General features: G+C 42.4%; 1 protein-coding gene across 1 annotated transcript in view; it reads left to right on the top strand.

The window, feature by feature from the left end:
• The window catches only part of LOC121004472 (oocyte zinc finger protein XlCOF22-like), a 1539666-nt gene that overhangs the window by 344250 nt on the left and 1172425 nt on the right, over window positions 1-22991 (top strand). The gene's annotated exons all lie outside the window — the stretch shown is intronic.

Raw genomic sequence — 22991 nt, 5'->3', positions numbered from 1 at the left:
CCTGTATCACCTCCCTACAACGCCTGTGCATGCTCCTGATGAGGTGGCGGACGGTCTCCTGAGGGATCTCCTCCCAGACATGGACTAAAGCATCTGCCAACTCCTGGACAGTCTGTGGTGCAACGTGACGTTGGTGGATAGAGCGAGACATGATGTCCCAGATGTGCTCAATTACATTCAGGTCTGGGGAACGGGCGGGCCAGTCCATAGCATCAATGCCTTCGTCTTGCAGGAACTGCTGACACACTCCAGCCACATGAGGTCTAGCATTGTCTTGCATTAGGAGGAACCCAGGGCCAACAGCACCAGCATATGGTCTCACAAGGGGTCTGAGGATCTCATCTCGGTACCTAATGGCAGTCAGGCTACCTCTGGCGAGCACATGGAGGGCTGTGCGGCCCTCCAAAGAAATGCCACCCCACACCATTACTGACCCAATGCCAAACCGGTCATGCTGGAGGATGTTGCAGGCAGCAGAACGTTCTCCACGGCGTCTCAAGACTCTGTCACGTCTGTCACATGTGCTCAGTGTGAACCTGCTTTCATCTGTAAAGAGCAAAGGGCGCCAGTGGCGAATTTGCCAATCTTGGTGTTCTCTGGCAAATGCCAAACGTCCTGCACGGTGTTGGGCTGTAAGCACAACCCCCACCTGTGGACGTCGGGCCCTCATATCACCCTCATGAAGTCTGTTTCTGACCGTTTGAGCAGACACATGCACATTTGAGGCCAGCTGGAGGTCCTTTTGCAGGGCTCTGGCAGTGCTCCTCCTGTTTCTCCTTGCACAAAGGCGGAGGTAGCGGTCTTGCTGCTGGGTTGTTGCCCTCCTACGGCCTCCTCCACGTCTCCCGATGTACTGGCCTGTCTCCTGGTAGCGCCTCCATACTCTGGACACTACGCTGACAGACACAGCAAACCTTCTTGCCACAGCTCGCATTGATGTGCCATCCTGGATAAGCTGCACTACCTGAGCCACTTGTGTGGGTTGTAGACTCCGTCTCATGCTACCACTAGAGTGAAAGCACCGCCAGCATTCAAAAGTGACCAAAACATCAGCCAGGAAGCATAGGAACTGAGAAGTGGTCTGTGATCTCCACCTGCAGAACCACTCCTTTATTGGGGGTGTCTTACTAATTGCCTATAATTTCCACCTGTTGTCTATCCCATTTGCACAACAGCATGTGAAATTGATTGACACTCAGTGTTGATTCCTAAGTGGACAGTTTGATTTCACAGAAGTGTGATTGACTTGGAGTTACATTGTGTTGTTTAAGTGTTCCCTTTATTTTTTTGAGCAGTGTATTAACTGATTCAGATGAAATTTAAATTAAATATGGATGTAATGTGGTAGCATATAGGTGAGATATACATTTAGTATATGTATTGTAACCATTTATGTAGACACTGTTTTCCACTCTAAGCTTGGGACGCAATTTCCAATTTCACTAGCAGTGCAGAAGAGATCTCTACTACCACTAGGACACACAATGTTGAACAGTGCTGACCTCTCTGCCTAGTTGCATAGCGATGTGCCGGAGTGATACAGTTCAATTCAAGCAGGGGCGATGAAAAAGGCTCATGGGCCTGGTGTAAGAGTTCAGTTTGGGCCCCCCTTTCTTCAGTGCTGTGTGGCCAGAGGGCAGGGAATCCCATAACCTTTGTGCTGCGTGAGGCAAAAAATGAATTATCCCCCCACCTAACCTCTTCCCTCCAGCCAGTATGCACTTTCTATAATACCAATGTCTTCTTATGAGGCACAAGGGTCTTTATGTCCCGCTCGATCTGCAACAAGTGGTGATAACTGGCACATCGATGAACAGATGGCAGCACTATCATCACACAACAACGTGATCCAATTGTTGAGGTTTTGTGTGTCTAAAAAAACATGGCTCTCAACCTGGCTTCTATGTCCCTCCCACATGCCACAGACTGAAACTAGGTGCTTGACAATTTCATCATCTGCAGATCTTAGCCACTCCTGCTACTTCCTCTGTTATGATAACCTGATGGCTTGTCATTCACTGCGTTGCAATTTCAATGTTGAGGAGTGTATGTCCCTTCTGCACTCTATGGTTATCAACAAGGTTGTTTTTTTGTTTTTTTACAAAAATCAAGATACTTTATTTTTGCAGATATTAAACCTTGACCAAATTCTGGATTGCAAGTAGGTCCATATAAAAACGATCATTTAGCTCAATGATTAGAAAGGATATGGTCCTGAGGAATCATCCTGGCATGTACTGCCTGGTGATGGAGCTAAATTCCTTTCCTTGCTTCTTCCTATGTATTGCTAGTGGCTGGCTACTGTATTTAATTCTCCTCCTGACCACACAACTCCTTGTCTTTTTGAATGTTATACCAGGAACCTATTTTCCTTCAGTCTTTGATCATTGGCCACATTTCTGAACATGCTCTTGTCCTTTTGGCATGTTGCATTTTGACCGAGCTAGGGTTGTTTCGGGTATTGTACGCCATGTTCCCTCAGCAGCACAGGAAAGAAGGAAGCAGTCTCTCCCTCCCCCAAACTATTAAAATTCGAAAAAAAATCTCCTATGCGGTGAACGTCGTAAAAGAAAAGAAAAACTGCGCGATTCGCTTTTTTTTTTTGTCACCTTGTCCCTCCCAAAAATAGGATAGGACTGTTCGATTATGGTCCGGATGTTCCACAAAATGCGGAATGCACATATTTTTTATCTTTTTAGGCGTTTTTATTTTTTTTCGCATGGTATCGAGTATCGCAATACTTTTTTTTTTTTTTTTATGGTATCAAAACTGAATCAAAATTTTGGTATCTAAACAACCCTAGACTGAGCTCCTAGTGATGAGCCTTGGCTCCGTTGCTGACCATAATGCAACTGCATCAACACTACTGTCATCAATCTGTTCAGATTGAAACTTTAGGATCTTCCATCAGAAATGTCCTTACCCCAGACCCAAACATCATAATTAGAGATGAATGACCTTTTTTAAAATTTTATTTGGGTGATTCGAAGAACTTTGCAAAGAAATTCAATTTGTTCTGAATTGGTCATGAATTGCGGTAAATCTGGTATACCCAGGGTCCTCTGCCTAATCCTATTCATCTCACTTAGCGGCCCAATCTCAGTGTGAAGGGAGTGAAACCAAGATTTCTACACCTTTTCATAATCAGTAATGTAATTTACTTTTAAGAATTTATCTGAACCCTTTTTAAAACTATCCACTGTTCCTGCTGTGGCCACGTCCAGAGGCGTTCTTACAGTAAAGAATCATTGACTCTTCTGGAGACCCAACTTTTTCTTCTCCAGTCGGAGGCAGTGCCCCCTTGTATTTTGAGGGCATTTTACATGGAACAGTTTTTCACCGTATTTTTTGTACAGCCCATTTATATATTTGTATAGGTTAATCATGTCTCCCCTTAGACGTCTATCATTTTTAATAACGAAGACCCTCCATTCCCCTTATCAGTTTAGTCGCTCTCCTTTGTACTCCTTTGTAGCTCCAGAGCATCCTTCCTATGAACTGGTGCCCAGAACTGATCTGCATATTACAGATCAGGTCGCACCAACACTTTGTAAAATGTTAATATTACATCCCTGTCCCACGAGTCCATGCCTCGTTTAATGCATGACAATATCCTGGTAGCCTTGGAAGCAGCTGATTGACATTGTATGCTGTTTTTTATTTTACCATCTACAAGGACACCCAAATTATTCTCTATAAGTGACTCTCCCAGTGTTACATCCCCTAGGACATATGATGCACGAAGATCATTCCTACCAAGATGCAGAACTTGACATTTATCCACATTGAACCTCATTTGCCAAGTTGATGCCCAATCACTCAGAGTGTTCGTCAGCTTGTAGTTTATGGACATCTTCCTTAGACTGTACAGTTTTACATAACTTAGTATCATCTGCAAAAATAGAAATGGTGCTATTAATACCATCCTCAATATCATTAAAGGGGTTATCCGAGTTATATCTATATGTGTTATGGTGGCTTATAAGATTATAAAAATACATTTGTAATTGACTTAATTATTTATTCTGCAGTGTTTCTTAACTGCCGATGCGGGTCACTTGACCCCTGACATCATCCACCAGGCTCCCTTAGGAAGTGGCCAGGCTCTGTACACGAAACGTCAGAGCCTGTGTGCCCGCTCCGCTCTGGCTGCCATGGATCTTGTGAGGGATCGCGCATGCGCGATCCTTACCAGTGCCAGCAGTTGTGCAGAAAGATTCAACAGTGTGCCAGCTCCCTCCCTGTGATCGTATCTAAGCTATATGACAGCTATATGTATCTTCGCTATATGACAGCTATATGTATCTAAGCTACATGACAGCTATATGTATCTTCCCTATATGACAGCTATATGTATCTTCCCTATATGACAGCTATATGTATCTTCCCTATATGACAGCTATATGTATCTTCCCTATATGACAGCTATATGTATCTTCCCTATATGACAGCTATATGTATCTTCCCTATATGACAGCTATATGTATCTTCCCTATATGACAGCTATATGTATCTTCCCTATATGACAGCTATATGTATCTTCCCTATATGACAGCTATATGTATCTTCCCTATATGACAGCTATATGTATCTTCCCTATATGACAGCTATATGTATCTTCCCTATATGACAGCTATATGTATCTTCCCTATATGACAGCTATATGTATCTTCCCTATATGACAGCTATATGTATCTTCCCTATATGACAGCTATATGTATCTTCCCTATATGACAGCTATATGTATCTTCGCTCTATGACAGCTATATGTATCTAAGCTATATGACACCTACAGTAGCTGTCATGTAGCTTAGACACATATGGCTGTCATATAGCTTAGATACTGTAGGAAGGCGCAAGTGTCCGTTATTGACAGAAGGTAAGTGTCACCGAGGTTCCTGGCCTTGGTGAGATAAGAACCGGGAATTTTATGTGTCAGCGGCAGCTAGTGCTCGCTGACACTGTTTTTTCTTAGTGTGGCTGTAAAGCCGATCCGGGCCGGTTCTTATTGGGAGCAGCCAAAGAGATGGGTGGGTGGCTGTTCCCCACATCCAGGCCAGGTTTTGGGCTGGGTTTAAAAACCCAGCCAGCAGCTCACCTGGGTGTGGAGTGTATCCTCCACCTGACAGTGGAGTTCAGTCAGGCTCTGTTTTGGGACCTAAGCATTTGGTACCGTGCTGGAGTGACACTGCTGGGAATCAGGCGCCCTAAAGCCTGCTGTGGACTGCCGGGGACAAATCAGCCTGCCAGGTGACATCTTTGTTCTGTGGACTTTGTGCGGTGTGAATTAACACTGAACTTTTTGCTTTACTACCATGTTCTTGCCTCTGTACTGCGACCGCTTACCCTGCCTACCAGAGCAAATCCCTACAATACATATAGCTGTCATATAGCTTAGATACATACTGTATATATCTGTGTATCTGCAATGTGACAGGAAGATCTTCTGCCTGTGTGAGCTAGGAGATGATCATGTGACTGTTTTTTATGCAAAGTTAGGATGTACAGAGCAGGGGGCGGTGAAGGTCAGATTATTCACGCCAACAAATATTCATGAGGGAGAGCTCAGGCATTGTTACACGCCCGCACAGCTTTGCTGCAGCATATAAACAAAGCATGAATAACAGAATAATGCAAAGGTGTAAGTATGGGTTTTTCTCTTAAGAAATCAAGCTTAACTAATGTATATGTATGTCCTGATGAGTTTTTTTTTTTTTTTTTTCCATAACTCTTATAACCCCTTTTAATAAATAAATTAAATAATAGAGGATCCAGCACTAAACCTTGGGGTACACCACTTATAACCTGGGACCATTCCGACTGACTCTGAAGATGATTTATGTGAGAGCAATCATGAATTATGATTGTGCTTTGGATATCACCTGGGAGACAAATTGGGTTGTTGAGGAGAAGATATCATCAGAGGAGGAGGGTGGTAGTAGCGGCAACAACTGCCAGTGCTAGATGGCCATTAAAACAGCCATACTGCCAGAAAAAATGGATGGGAAAATGGTATTTCCTACCCGCCTTGTCAATTACGACATCAGGATATCCTGACCCAAATGAATAACTCTGCATATTATCAATAGGAATTATATCTCTAGAAGAAAAAAAAACATGTTGAGGAGCTCCACAATGGTCAGTGATGGCTTACTGTGCTTCCTACCGTCCATTCTATTCTCATTCCTCCCTCGGAGTCCAGCTGCTGTGTCATCCATTATAGCCCAGGTCTCATTCCCCAGCCTGCATTCTCCCCATCAGCAGGTGTAATACAGAGATGTCATTGCACCTGCTGGGCTGAGTGGGAGAACATACAGGCCAAAGATAATCCACTGCCATATGCGCTCTACTCAGCTCAGCAGTAGGGATGATGTCATCACACGTCTCCTGCTGAAGATCATGATGTTCTCCATTCATCAGGAATGGGGCTAAATATTACTTTTATATTTTATTTACACTACATGGGCTTCATTACTTTAGGAGGGCACAAAGAGGCTTAAAGGCTATGTACACCTTTTGGGGACATTTTTTTTAATTATTGCATTGTACTCCTTTTGAGCTAAAAATAATTTTGAATTAGTCTTTTTTTATACATATGGAATCCTTTTTTTCTTTACAGGGCTGACATGCTGTAGTGGCAGCCTGTGGATTTTCTCTTTTTTCCGTCATTTAGGGAGCACAAGGACTCCTTATCTCTGCTTTCTGCCCATAAACAATCATTATAGCTCAGTTTTTATCTTACTGATAAGAATGTGGCTTAAATGTTTATGACCTCTCAGTAGCTTAGAGATTACAGTTATTAGATGACAAAAAGTGAAAGTACCAGTCAAAAAGTTAACCCTTTCTGACAGAACAGCTCAATATTTTTAATAAAGGCCAATTGAAAAAAAAGATTTTTAGCCAAAAATGAATAACAAGCAATCATAAAAAAATTGCCTCTAAAAGTTTACATAGCCTTCAACTACTGTGTATGGCCACTAAGGGCCAGCATTATTGTAAGGTGGGCACTAAGCAGGCATAAATATTGTGTGGGTACACAAAGACAGCATAACTATTGTGTGAAGGCACTAAGGGTGCATTACTACTGTGGGGGCACTTAGAGAGCATCAGTATGTGAAGAGGGCACTAAAGGGGGAATTCTACTGTGAAAGGGACACTGAAGGGAGATAACTATTGTGTGGGGAACTAAGAGGACATTCAGCACCTCATGTCCAGCGCTAGCAATTTATTTCCATCATTTTTAAATGACTAATTGGATGGGGGTTGCAGGGAAGTTGCTCAGGGTGGGGGCCAACCTTTTCTAGTTATGCCCTGGGGTCTTCTATTAGATTGTGATCTGTTTGGCCAACACTGTTTTAGTAAATGGATGCTTCAATTTAGTGCCAAGTCTTTAGTACTTTCCATGGAGTTTTTTTCTGTATACAGAACTGTTATAAAATTTCAACTGAATTTTTTGGTATATTACTGATCAATAATGTTTTTATTCTTGAAAATATTCAGTTATTGGCTGCCTTCATACCAAAAAAGGACAACATATATATACAGTACAGACCAAAAGTTTGGACTTACCTTCTCATTCAAAGAGTTTTCTTTATTTTCATAACTATGAAGGCATCAAAACTATGAATTAACACATGTGGAATAATATACATAACAAACAAGTGTGAAAAAACTGAAAATAGGTCATATTCTAGGTTCTTTAAAGTAGCCACCTTTTGCTTTGATTACTGCTTTGCACACTCTTGGCATTCTCTTGATGAGCTTCAAGAGGTAGTCCCCTGAAATGGTCTTCCAACAGCCTTGAAGGAGTTCCCAGAGATGCTTAGCACTTGTTGGCCCTTTTGCCTTCACTCTGCGGTCCAGCTCACCCCAAACCATCTCGATTGGGTTCAGGTCCGGTGACTGTGGAGGCCAGGTCATCTGGCGCAGTACCCCATCACTCTCCTTCATGGTCAAATAGCCCTTACTTTCAAAGTTTTCCCAATTTTTCGGCTGACTGACTGACCTTCATTTCTTAAAGTAATGATGGCCACTCGTTTTTCTTTACTTAGCTGCTTTTTTCTTGCCATAATACAAATTCTAACAGTCTATTTAGTAGGACTATCAGCTGTGTATCCACACGACTTCTCCTCAACGCAACTGATGGTCCCAACCCCATTTATAAGGCAAGAAATCCCACTTATTAAACCTGACAGGGCACACCTGTGAAGTGAAAACCATTTCAGGGGACTACCTCTTGAAGCTCATCAAGAGAATGCCAAGAGTGTGCAAACCAGTAATCAAATCAAAAGGTGGCTACTTTGAAGAACCTAGAATATGACATATTTTAAGTTGTTTCACACCTGTTTGTTATGTATATAATTCCACATGTGTTAATTCATAGTTTTGATGCCTTCAGTGTGAATCTACAATTTTCATAGTCCTGAAAATAAAGAAAACTCTTTGAATGAGAAGGTGTGTCAAAACTTTTGGTCTGTACTGTATATATAACAAAATGTATATAATTTATTCCTATTATTGTCTAAAATATGTCACAATTAATCCTCTATTTCATACAAAACCTTAAATTAACCTTCACACATTCAATAAATATGGCCAATAAATTAAATTACTCATATAGTACTTGAATTGAGATAATGTACAATCACGGTCCCTCTCTTAGTTCCGTGTGTGGAGCTCACGCACTATTTGGAACGATGTTGTATTCCACAGCGATATTATGAATATTTACAAGATATCCTGTTGTTTATGTTCTTGTAATAAGCTAAATGTCTAGCGGTAGTCTTATTGTTGCCACTTTGTTAATATATTCATCTCTTTGCAGAATAGTTCAATGCATAGTATATATATTCAGTGTAACAGCATTTAGGTTAGATGTAGTATGATGCTTCTCCACTTACCAGACTCCCGACGTTCGGTTTAATACGGCTGGTAACAAGATACATACCGTATTTTTCGCTTTATAAGACGCACCTGATGATAAGACGCACCTAGATTTTTGAGGAGGAAAATAAGAAAAAAAATATTTGAACCAAAAGGTGTGCTTTTGCTGGGTTTTGAACTAATGGTGGTCTGTGGATGACGCACTGTTATGGGGGGACCTGTGGATGACGCACTGTTATGGGGGACCTGTGGATGACACTGTTATGGGGGGATCTGTGGATGACGCACTGTTATGGGGGGACCTGTGGATGACACTTATGGGGGGGACCTGTGGATGACACTGTTATGGGGGGACCTGTGGATGACACTGTTATGGGGGGACCTGTGGATGACGCAGTTATGGGGGGGACCTGTGGATGACGCAGTTATGGGGGGACCTGTGGATGACGCATTGTTATGAGGGGGATGTGTGGATGATACACTACTATAGGGGATGTAGCATCATATATAGCATCTTATGTAATGGGGGTCACTATTCACACAGGGACAATATACTGTGGCACATATGATACTGTGACCAGTATGAGATCATCTTATGCTGGTCACAGTATCATATGTGTCACAGTATATTGTCCCTGTGTGAATAGTGACCCCCATTACACCTCAGGGCACACAGTAGACTTTATATGTAAAATCTTTTAAATGCTCTGCTTTCTTCTAGACCAGTACTCACTATAAAAGCAGCACGTGACGTCACTCACTCAGTCAGTCACGCTCCTGCCAGCTTCATTAATGAAGTGGGAGGAGCATGACCGAGTGAGTGACGTCACGCGCCGGCTGGACCGCTGCTTTCATAGTGAGTACTGGTATAGAAGAAAGCAGAGTGTAATGAAGCAGAGTGTAATAAAGTCTATAATCTTCAAGCAGTATCTCTGCTTTAAACTAGGGCAATCCTCTGTAGTGCAACTCACTATGAAAGCGGCAGGCAGAGCGGCAGCGTAACCTCGCGATACTCACTCATTCACGCTCCTCCCACTTCCTTCATGAATGAGTGAGCATCGCAAGGTTACGCTGCCGCCCTGCCTGCCGCTTTCATAGTGAGTTGCACTACAGAGGATTGCCCTAGTTTAAAGCAGAGATACTGCTTGAAGATTATAGACTTTACATGTTAAAATTGCCGTGAGCGGGGCCCGATGTATTACAGTACAGTGAATGCATCGGGCCCCGCCGCGAGTGTTGCCAGCCTCCGTCCCCTCCTCCCACCCCTCTGATACATTGCGGCTTGCGATGTATCAGCGTCACCAAAGTAAACATGGCAGTGTTCGCTTTATAAGACGCACTGCCATTTTCCCCCCACTTTTGGGGGGGAAAAAGTGCGTCTTATAAAGCGAAAAATACGGTAAGTGTTTCCTTATACAGCTGCGATTCTCTTGTCCCACAGTTATCCTGCGCACTAGTGTCGGCACTTACTTGACCGCGCATGCTGGCAGCGACTCTCCCAAAGAGACCACCCATAATATACACAAGAGCCCCCAATTTAGGGTTACAAGTGGCCCCAACTATAAAAAGACAGAAAGACAGATCCATCAGTACACCGTGGGAAAATCTTAAAGGTTTCTATAGGTGTGGCCTATGTAGTAATTGTAAAGTCATGAAATTTGACAGAAAACCTACTACAGTAATATCTAATACTAATACTTATAAATGGGAAATTAACGAGAGATTCACTTGTAATAGCACGGCAGTAATATATATTATAGAATGTCCGTACTGGGAGAACACTAAAAGCCAGAATATCAGAACACATAAATAACATTAAAAAAGGGTATGAAAAACATACACTATCACAACATTGTAAATTATATCATGCCAATAATCCATCAGGTCTGAAATATGCAGCAATTCAATCAGTGAAGGAAGATTGGAGAGGAGGGGACTTTATATCAAAAATGTCAAGATATAAATCTAGAATGACTTATGAATTTGGATCACTGGCTGCTTTTTAATGGCGGCCCAGTCTAAGCGCTTCCCGGGGGACCCGGCTCTCACATAAGAGCTGTGGCCCTGCTCTAACAGCCCAGACCAGCAGGAGTGGCGACCCGGGCTGTTAAACACTTTACATGCCGCGGGCAATGGTGCCTGCCGCATGTAAAGCGGTGACAGAGGGAGCAGACGCCCTTTGTCTCCCATCGGCACCCCCCGCAAATGTGATCGCGGGGTACCGATATGTGTGAAAGCTGACTGGGGTCTATGAAGACTTGCCTTCAGTAATTTCCAGCAGGTTGCGCCTCTCTGGCGCAGCCTGCTGGTCAATGTTAAAATAGCATTGCTATTAAAATGCAATGCATTATAGGGATAATAAATTCCATTTTAAAAGCAATCAAAATACTGTCTGTTATAGTCCCCTTGTGGGACAATTAAGTGGTCAAAAAGAAAAAAAAACATTTATTAAATAAAACAAATTCCATTAAAAAAAATTACCCTTTTTTCATTCAAAATATGCTTTTCAATAAAAAAAAAAAATGAAAAAAAAAAATCTCCCCTTTATAATTTGGTTTTGTCGCATCCGTAATGACCCAGACTACATAAATACCACCTAAATTATCCCCTACGGTGAACGCCTTAAAATAAATAAAATAATAATTAAAAAAAATGACCGAATTGCTAATTTATTCTTAGTTGCCACTGAAAAAATTTAATAACAAGTAATCAAAAAGCACGATTTACTCCAAAATTATACCAATGAAAAATACAAGTTATCCCACAAAAAGCCCTCACGCAACTCCATAGAAAGAAAAATAAAAAAGTTATGGGTCTTGGGAAGCGGCAATGTAAAAACATTTTTTTTTCTTTAAAACCTAAAACTATGTATTTGGTATCACTGTAATCGTACTGACCCAGAGAATAAAGATATTGTTATTTATACCTCAAAATGAACGCCGTAAAATACAAGCGGCGCTTCAAAGCTTTCAATTAACCCCTTAAGGACCTTGCCATTTTTCACCTTAAGGACCAGGCCATTTTTAGCAAATCTGACATGTCACTATGTGGTAATAACTTTAAAACGCTTTTACTTATCCAGGCCATTCTGAGATTGTTTTCTCGTCATATATTGTACTTCAAGACAGTGGTAAAATGGAGTCAAAAAATGTATTTAAAAAATACCAAATTTACCAAATAAATTGAAAAATTAGCAAATTTCAATTTCCCTACTTTTATAATAGATAGTAATACCTTAAAAAATGGTAATTACTTTACATTCCCCATATGTCTACTTCATGTTTGAATCATTTTGAAAATGACATTTTATTTTTGGGGGACGTTAGAAGGCTTAAAATTTTTAAGAACATTTCCAAACCCCAAGTTTTTTTAATGACCAGTTCAGTTATGAAGTGACTTACTGGTGCTTACATATTAGAAACCACCCATAAATCACCCCATTTAAGAAACTACACCCCTCAAGCTATTCAAAACTGATTTTACAAACTTTGGTAACCCTTTAGGTGTCCCACGAGAATTAAATGAAAATGGGAATGAAATTTCAAAATTGTACTTTTTTTTTTTTTTTGCGCAGATTTTACATTTTAATCTATTTTAAGGGTTCATTTTAATCTAACACATTAAGGGTTAACAGCCAAACAAAACACAATCTATTACCCTGAATCTGGAGTTTACAGAAACACCCCATGTGTGCTCAAAAACTGATGTATGGGCACACAGCAGGCTTCAGAGTGGAAGGAGCACCATATGACGGTTAGGAGAGATGATTTAGCTGGAATGGTAATTGGGAGCTATGTCGCATATGAAGACACCCTGAGGTGGCCCTACAATGGAAATCCCAAAAAGTGACCCCATTCTGGAAACTACACCCCTCAAGTAATATTTCAAGGTGTGTAGTGAGCACTTTGATACAGTCCTAATTTTGTTCCCGAAAAAGTTGCTTTACATCCACATTTTTCACTTTCACAAGTGGTAACAGGACAAAATGCACCACACATTTTGTTACCCATTTCCCCCCCCGAATACGCCAACACCCAATATGTGCTAAAAAATTATGTATGGGTGCATGTCCAAAAGGGAAGTAGCGTCATAGGGCTTTTTGAAGACAGATCTTGCAGGATTTGCTTTTGGGAGCTATGTCGCATATAAAGACACCCTGAGGTACCCCTAGAGTGGAAATCCCCAAAAAGTTACCGCATTCTGGAAACTACACCCCTCAAGGAATATTTCAATATGTGTTGAGATAACTTTGTCCTCAAAGGTAAATCATGGAATTGTCTGTGAAAATGAAAAATTACAATTTTTTTCCAGAAAAATAGATTTTAGGCCCAATTTTTTCACTTTCAAAAGGGGGAACTGGAGAAAATGTACCCCCTAATTTATTTCCCATTTTCTCCTGATTACAGCACTACCCCGTATGTGCTTGTATACTGCAATATGGGCGTACCACACGGGTCAGAAGGAAAGGAGCACCAAATGGCTTCTGGAAGGCAGATTTCCCCGGAATAATTCAAAGGCGCCATCTTGCAATTGAACACACCCTGAGGTAACCCTAGAGTGGAAACCCCCAAAAAGTGACTCTATTCTGGAAACTACACCCCTCAAGGAATATTTCAAGGTGTGTAGTGAGCGTATTAACCCATCAGGCGTTTCACAGAATTAGGAAACGCTTGGCTGTGAAAATAAAAAAAAAATTTCCAGAAAAAGTTGCTTTACATCCACATTTTTCACTTTCACAAGGGGTAACAGGACAAAATGCACCACACATTTTGTTACCCATTTCCCCTCGAATACGCCAACACCCCATATGTGCTCAAAAAATTATGTATGGTACCCCAGTATATGTTCCCCATTTTCTCCCCATTTTGCGAACACCCCATATGTGCTCGTAGCCTGCTATATGGGTGCACTATAGTCCTCTACAGGCAAAGTGCAAAATATGGTTTTTGCAGGCCTGAATTGACAGACATGGATTTTAGCTGCCATGTCGCATTAAAAAAAACTTCCTGAGGTCCCCATAAATGAAAAACCCCAAGAAGTGACCCCATTTCAGAAACAGCACCCCCGTATGAACATTTTAAGTGGTGGAAAGGGTACTTTTTAGCAAACGGGTGTCTCAAAGAAAAGAATATGTAGTGGGTGTTGGAAAGTGGATATTCAAGTGAGGTGGACTAAATTAGATATAAAGTGGAAATATTACAGGGAGCATAAAAATTTAATATTCCATGGAAGAATGGTAGTTTCTGAAGCAGTACTGCATGCACAGGCCAGGTTTTTCAGGGCAGGTTTCGCATTGGTAAATGGTATCTTTCCTTATCCCTCTTTTGTGACACACCCTGCATATTTTTTGGGTCCTTCCTTTTCTTGCTGTCTGGGGGACTTGACCTGTAAAATGTTGCCCTAATACAACACGGGCACCGTAACTTCCTGAAGTACTGGGACCCTCCCGCCTGGGTTTGAAAAATTAAGGCCTTGATTACCAAAGGAACTAAAGGAAAGTTCCTCTGTGGCCTGAAGATTGAAATAGGATGTACGCATTGCACATTGTCATCTGTACAATGTGTACGGCCAGCTTTTTGTACCACACTTTTGTTTTTCGTGTGGCACTGTAGGGCTTCATAAGTTGATCTGAAAGATCCACCACTCCCATATGCCTGTTGTAATCAAGGATGCAGTCTGGTTTGGGGACAGTGGTAGTGGTACCTTGTACAGCGGCAGGGGAGCTGGCGTTAGTGTGAATGGTGGTCAGTACAAGGAAGTCCCTCTTGTCCTTGTACTTAACCACCAGCATATTCTCATTGCGGAAAGCCCTACTTTCGCCCATTCTCAGTGGTTGTCCTACCAGGGATCTAGAGAGGCCTCTTTGATTTTTGCGTACTGTGCTGCAAGCCACAGTACCGCTGGCAGTTAGGGACCTGAATAGGGGTATGCTGGTATAATAGTTATTCACATAGAGGTGGTAATCCTTATCCAGCAGTGGGTGCAGTAATTCCCACACAATCTTCCTACTAACTCCTAGGACGGGGGGCATTCTGGGGGTTCTATTCTGGAATCTTTCCCTTCGTAAACGCGGAATTTGTGGGTATACCCAGATCAACTCTCTCGCAGAGTTTGTATATTTTTATGCAATACCTTGCCCGTTTGCTAGGAAGGTATTGGCGGAATCTATTCCTCCCTTTGAATAATAGGGACTCCTCTACACTGACATTTTTCTCTGGGTTGTACACCTCAGCAAACTTGTTGCTGAAGTGGTCAATGACAGGCCTAACCTTGAACAGTCGATCAAATGTTGGGTCATTTTGGGGTGGGCACTGTGTATTGTCATTGTAGTGTAGGAATTTTCGGATTGATTAAAATCGCTTCCGGATCATGGTCTGACTGTAAATTGGAGTCTGGTAGAAAATGGCAGAACTTCAATATTGCCTAACGTTTGACTTCTTTACTACACCCATATGCAGCATGAGTCCTCAAAACTTATTAATCTCTGCTGCATCTACTGGGGTCCAACCTAGGGGTCTAGCGTATGGCGAACTAGGGTTCTGAGCAATGAATTGTTGGGCGTACAAATTGTTTGGGCCACCATTAAATTTACAACATCTTCAGAGAAGATGATTTTGAAAAAATCTAGCTCAGTGAAGTCTGCACAATCTATCAGAATTCCTGAGTTGCCCTCAAACTCAGGAATTTGGGGCTGATAATTGTCAGGGGGTGGGGTCCATGTGGGCTCACTCTGGGGGGCTGCCTCCTCTGCTACCCTGGTGCGCCTTCTAGAGGGTCCCTCATCAGCAGATGATTATAAGGGGGTAGAGGAATAGAGGAAAGTTGCTTCCTCTTCTCCCGCACTAGCAGACTCCGTATCGGAGGCAAGAATGGCGTATGCCTCTTCAGCTGAGTACACTCGTTTGGGATGAATGGGACATTTTTATTTTATTTGGGTCTGATGTGTGAAATGTGTAAACCTTTATTTAGTGTGGGTTGTGTATGTAGTGTTTTCACACGTGAAGGGGCTTGTAATAAATTTGAAATTCAATTTAGAAGAAAAGTTGTAAAAAAAAGTCTTCTGCAGAAAAAAACTTAAAGCGCAAACTGAGCAGATGCGATCAGTAATGGACATTACTGACCGCTGCTCAGTGGTTGCAAAATGCACGTACACTGATGATGCGTTCGTGCAAAAATGTAAACTGACACTAACTGAAATTGAACACACCTTGTAAACATTCACAGTGCAGTTGGAAAAAGTATGTGAACCCCTAGACTAATGACATCTCCAAGAGCTAATTGGAGTGAGGTGTCAGCCAACTGGAGTCCAATCAATGAGATGAGATTGAAGGTGTTGGTTACAGCTGCCCTGTCCTATAAAAAACACAAAAACCACTGCTGTCCAAAAAAAACATTGCTGCATGTTTACAGTTTTCACAAGAGCACCTGGATGTTTCACAGCAGTACTGGCAAAATATTCTGTGGACAGATGAAACCAAAGTTGAGTTGTTTGGAAGAAACACACAACACTATGTGTGGAGAAAGAGGCACAGCATACCAACATCAAAACCTCATCCCAACTGTGAAGTATGGTGGTGGGGGCATTATGGTTTGGGGCTGCTTTGCTGCGCCATAGCCTGGACGGACTGCTATCATCGAAGGAAAAAGGAATTCCCAAGTTTATCAAGACATTTTGCAGGAGAACTTAAGGCCATCTGTCCACCGGCTGAAGCTCAACCGAAGATGGGTGTTGCAATAGGACAACGACCCAAAACATAGAAGTAAATCAACAACAGAATGGCTTAAACAGAAGAAAATACGCCTTCTGGAGTGGCCCAGTCCGAGTACTGACCTCAACCCGATTGAGGTGCTGTGGCATGACCTCAAGAAAGCGATTCACACCAGATATCCCAAGAATATTGCTGAACTGAAACAGTTCGGTAAAGAGGAATGGTCAAGAATTACTCCTGACCGTTGTGCACGTCTGATCTGCAACTACAGGAAACGTTTGGTTGAAGTTATTGCTGCCAAAGGAGGTTCAACCGGTTATTAAGTCCAAGGGTTCACATATTTTTCCATCTGCACTGTGAATGTTTACATGATGTGTTCAATAAAAACATGGTAACATTTTAATTATTCGTGTGTTATTGGTTTAAGCTGACTATGATTGTCTATTGTTGTGACTTAGATGAAGATCAGATCACATTTTATGACTAATTTGTGCAGAAATCCATATCATTCCAAAGGGTTCACATACTTTTTCTTGCAACTGTGTGTGTGTGTGTGTGTGTATGTATGTATATATATATATATACTGCTCAAAAAAATAAAGGGAACACTTAAACAACACAATGTAACTCCAAGTCAATCACACTTCTGTGAAATCAAACAGTCCACTTAGGAAGCAACACTGAGTGACAATCAATTTCACATGCTGTTGTGCAAATGGGATAGACAACAGGTGGAAATTATAGGCAATTAGTAAGATACCCCCAATAAAGGAGTGGCTCTGCAGGTGGTGACCACAGACCACTTCTCAGTTCCTATGCTTCCTGGCTGATGTTTTAGTCACCTTTTGAATGCTGGCGGTGCTTTCACTCTAGTGGTAGCATGAGACGGAGTCTACAACCCACACAAGTGGCTCAGGTAGTGCAGCTTATCCAGGATGGCACATCAATGCGAGCTGTGGCAAGAAGATTTGCTGTGTCTGTCAGCGTAGTGTCCAGAGCATGGAGGCGCTACCAGGAGACAGGCCAGTACATCAGGAGACGTGGAAGAGGCCGTAAGAGGGCAACAACCCAGCAGCAGGACCGCTACCTCCGCCTTTGTGCAAGGAGGAACAGGAGGAGCACTGCCAGAGCCCTGCAAAATGACCTCCAGCAGGCCACAAATGTGCATGTGTCTGCTCAAACGGTCAGAAACAGACTCAATGAGGGTGATATGAGGGCCCGACATCCACAGGTGGGGGTTGTGCTTACAGCCCAACACCGTGCAGGACGTTTGGCATTTGCCAGAGAACACCAAGATTGGCAAATTCGCCACTGGCGCCCTGTGCTCTTCACAGATGAAAGCAGGTTCACACTGAGCACATGTGACAGACGTGACAGAGTCTTGAGACGCCGTGGAGAACGTTCTGCTGCCTGCAACATCCTCCAGCATGACCGGTTTGGCATTGGGTCAGTAATGGTGTGGGGTGGCATTTCTTTGGAGGGCCGCATAGCCCTCCATGTGCTCGCCAGAGGTAGCCTGACTGCCATTAGGTACCGAGATGAGATCCTCAGACCCCTTGTGAGACCATATGCTGGTGCGGTTGGCCCTGGGTTCCTCCTAATGCAAGACAATGATAGACCTCATGTGGCTGGAGTGTTTTAGCAGTTCCTGCAAGACGAAGACATTGATGCTATGGACTGGCCCGCCCGTTCCCCAGACCTTAATCCAATTGAGCACATCTGGGACATCATGTCTCGCTCTATCCTCAACGTCACGTTGCACCACAGACTGTCCAGGAGTTGGCAGATGCTTTAGTCCAGGTCTGGGAGGAGATCCCTCAGGAGACCGTCCGCCACCTCATCAGGAGCATGCACAGGCGTTGTAGAGAGGTCATACAGGCACGTGGAGGCCACACACACTACTGAGCCTCATTTTGACTTGTTTTAAGGACATTACATCAAAGTTGGATCAGCCTGTAGTGTGTTTTTCCACTTTAATTTTGAGTGTGACTCCAAATCCAGACCTCCATGGGTTGGAAAATTTGATTTCCATTATTTTATTTTTGTGTGATTTTGTTGTCAGCACATTCAACTATGTAAAGAACAAAGTATTTCAGAAGAATATTTAATTAACTCAGATCTAGGATGTGTTATTTTTGTGTTCCCTTTATTTTTTTGAGCAGTGTGTGAGTGTGTGTGTGTGTATATATATATATATATATATATATATATATATATATATAGAGGGAGGAGGGGCTGGGGGCCGGCATCTGGATTAGGACTGACGGCAGGGACCGGTGCAGTCCCTGTATTCTAATGCACCGGCCACGCTCACTGTTGTATAATCTTATCTAACCTGTAGGAATTGTTAATATATAATAATCATGTGTAATCCAGCTGTATTACTTAAGCTAAGTTCCGTAGCAGAGAGGGAGGCAGGCCGGGAGTGCGGGCGGAGCGTCACTCACTACATCATGCACCTGCGCCACCCACTTATGAATGAAGCGGGTGGCACGGGTGTGTGACGTAGTGAGTGATGCGTCGCCCACCCGTCCTACCGGCCTGCCTCCTGCCTGCCTCTTCCCTCCTCTCTGCTACGGAACTTCGTTGTAAGTACCGTAATACAGCTGGATTACACATGATTATTATATCTTAACAATGCAGGTTAGATAAGACTATACAACAGTGAGCGGCGCCGGTGCATTAGAATACAGGGACTGCATCGGTCCCCGCTGTCATTCCTAATCCAGGTGCTGGCCCCCGCCCCTGTATTGGGGGTCATTCACACTGCAGAGACACTGTTATTGGGGGGGGGATCTGTGGATGGCACATAGCATAAGATGCTATATATGTGTCATCCACAGATCCCCCCCCCCCCCATAGCAGTGTCATCCACAGATGTCCCCATAGCAGTGTCATCCACAGATGTCCCCATAGCAGTGTCATCCACAGATGTCCCCATAGCAGTGTCATCCACAGATGTCCCCATAGCAGTGCCAAGGGACAGGGAATGAAAAAAAAAAAATCTGTGCAGCTATTCCAGATGTTGTTCTTCTTTCTTCTTTTCAGCAGCAAAGGGGTTAAATTTGCAGTGGAGGTACACCAAGTCCCAGCAAGCCACAGCAGCACAGAAAGGCACAGAACCTCTCTGCAAGCAGTCACCAGCTAGAATGACTGCTTGCAGGGAATTATGCCTCTTCCTGTGCAGCTATAGCGCTGCCATTGGCTGGAGCGTTGATCCAGCCTATCACAGCGCTGGATGGGGACCCAAAACACTGGTGTCCCCTGCCTCACCTCGGATGTGACTGGTGCTGTCCAGTTCAGCACCGGCCAATGTCCCCTGACCTCCTCCCGCCCCTCCCCGCAGCTGCTGACAACTTCCTGCGCTGCAATGTGACTGACACAATCGCAGCGCTTGGAGCTGTAGGGGGGTGGATCGGCACCATGCTGCTCTTTCTCGGCATGGCTGCCTGCCTGTAAGAGCAGCCATGGTGCCGCGATTCCACCCCGTCTTCCACAAGAGCCCCGCAGACCTCATGAAGTACATGTACGTCATGGTTCTTTAAGTCCCATCAAGATATGACGTACATGTACGTCATGGGTCCTTAAGGGGTTAAGTCAGCGTCTTGAAATTCTCAAGCCACATGCACGGTCAAGTAAGTGGCAACACTAGCGCGCAAGATAACTGAGAGAATTAGCACAAGAGAATCGCAGCTGTATAAGGAAACAAACACGTACCTTGCTGCCAGCCGTATTAAACTGAACGTCGGGAGTCTGGTAAGCGGAGAAGCATCATACTACATCTAACCTAAATGCTGTTACACTGAATGAATATACTATGCATTGAACTATCCTGCGAAGAGATCAATATATTAACAAAGTGGCAACAATAAGACTACCGCTAGAAATTTAGCTCATTACAAGAAAATAACAACAGGATATCTTGTAAATATTCATAATATCGCTGTGGAATACAACATCGTTCCAAATAGTGCGTGAGCTCCACACAAGGAACTAAGAGAGGGACCGTGATTGTACATTATCTCAATTCAAGTACTATATGAGTAATTTAATTTATTGGCCATATTTATTGTATGTGTGAAGGTTAATTTAAGGTTTCGTATGAAAGAGGATTAATTGTGACATATTTTAGACAATAATAAAGATAAATGGTATAATTTTTTTTTTTATATATATGTTGTTCTTTTTTGGTATAAAGCCAGCCAATAATTGAATATTTTCATTATATCAGCTAGGTGGTATAGCAGGCTGAGCTATATTCCTGTGAGCTCCCTCAATAGCACTGTTTTTATTCTTGGCAGATGACTGTACCAGGAACTTAGAGAAACATCTTATATCTTCAGATTTTAAAGTATTTGATCATGGTATCACACGGGATACATATGAAGAACATACCAATATCCAAGACATCTCTTCATCCATTCACATCAAAAATGTATCACTTGATCCTTTTAAACAGGTCCAACCTTCTGATTCATCACAGACTGTAACACAAAATAAAAGTCACAGAAGAGATGTTAAACATCAAACTGTTCACATAAAAAAGGAGCCATTTTCATGTTCAGAATGTGGGAAATGTTTTAACCAGAAATCAGATCGTATTAGACATCAGAGAATTCACACAGGGGAGATGCCATTTTCATGTTCAGAATGTGGGAAATGTTTTAACCAGAAATCAGATCTTATTAGACATCAGAGAATTCACACTGGGGAGATGCCATTTTGTTGTTCAGAATGTGGGAAATGTTTTAAGCATAAATCGAATCTGGTTGTACATCAGAGAATTCACACAGGGGTGAAGCCATATTCATGTTCAGAATGTGGGAAATGTTTTTCTTTCAGATCGTCTTTGGCTGCCCATCATATAACTCACACAGGGGAGAAGCCATTTCCATGTTTGGAATGTAGAAAATGTTTTAGATATAAATCAGAACTTGTCACACATCAGAGAATGCACACAGAGGAGAAGCCATTTTCATCTTCAGAATGTGGGAAATATTTTAACCAGAAATCAGATCTTAATATTCATCAGAGAATTCACACAGGGGAGAAGTCATTTTCATGTTCAGAATGCAAGAAATGTTTTTATCAGATATCACATCTTGTTATCCATCAGAGAATTCACACTGGAGAGAAGCCATTTTCCTGCTCCGAATGTGGGAAATGTTTTAGCCGTAAAAATGTTTTTGTCAGACATCAGAGAAATCACACAGGGGAGAATTCATTTTCATGTTCAGAATGTGAGAAATGTTTTAACCAGAAATCAGATCTTATTAGTCATCAGAGAATTCATACAGAGGTGAAGCCATTGTTATGTTCAGAATGTGGGAAATGTTTTAAGCATAAATCAGCTCTTCTTAGACATGAGAGAATTCACACAGGAGAGAAGCCATTTTCATGTTCGGAATGTGGGAAATGTTTTAACCAGAAATCAGTTTTTATTACACATCAGAGAATTCACACAGGGGAGAAGCCATTTTCATGTTCAGAATGTGGGAAATGTTTTAAGCATAAATCAGCTCTTCTTAGACATGAGAGAATTCACACAGGAGAGAAGCCATTTTCATGTTCGGATTGTGGGTAATGTTTTAACCAGAAATCGGCTTTTGTTACACAAAAGACAATTCACACAGGAGGGAAGCCACTTTCATGTTCAAAATGTGGGAAATGTTTTAAGAAGGTATCAGCCCTGGTTACACACAAAAAAACTCACAAATAAGAGAAGACATCATCATGCTTAGCTTCTTAGTGACCGTCCTTACCTGTTTTTATGGTGGTCACTAACTGGCTTTATTCCAAAACATACTTCTTTTTACAGGGAGGTAAAATATCACCTTACTTTCAGCTACCAGAGTAAGCTAAGGGTTTGGAGTAATGATCAGGGCCACTGTAAAGGTCTCCTAACACACATGGTCTCCTATATTGAATGAATACCGATCAACTGACGGATTCATTTAAAAGGAAAGTAAGTTTTCTTATATACATAGATTTTCTCTAAAGAAAAATGTTTGGTGAGAGGAAATAAAAAAAAAAAAAAAAAAAGTTTCCCAAAGGCACCACCCTGCCCACCGGCAGGGGGGGGGTCATTATGGGGGGTCAACGGGACAATGACAAAAAATGACCTGCATTAGCCAATACAAGCCTGTAAGTCTTTCTCTTTATATACCAACTGCCATACACACGGTCACATGTCCCTTATCAGCCAATAGAAGCTCGCAGGCCCTTACTCTCCACACACATACAGCTTTACTCCAGATTTCCATAACAACCCAGCCAACCCAAGTTGCACAACACATAGGGCACAACTACACTGCTACATGCATCCATCTTGGATGGATTGTTTTGCGACTGTCATTATGCAGTCGCAACATGTTACATGTCGCAGTGCGACACCATAGC

Source organism: Bufo bufo, chromosome 6 (genome assembly GCF_905171765.1).
Source record: "Bufo bufo chromosome 6, aBufBuf1.1, whole genome shotgun sequence".
NCBI classification, from domain to species: Eukaryota; Metazoa; Chordata; class Amphibia; order Anura; family Bufonidae; genus Bufo; species Bufo bufo.
This window is presented reverse-complemented; position numbering and strand designations above follow the sequence as displayed.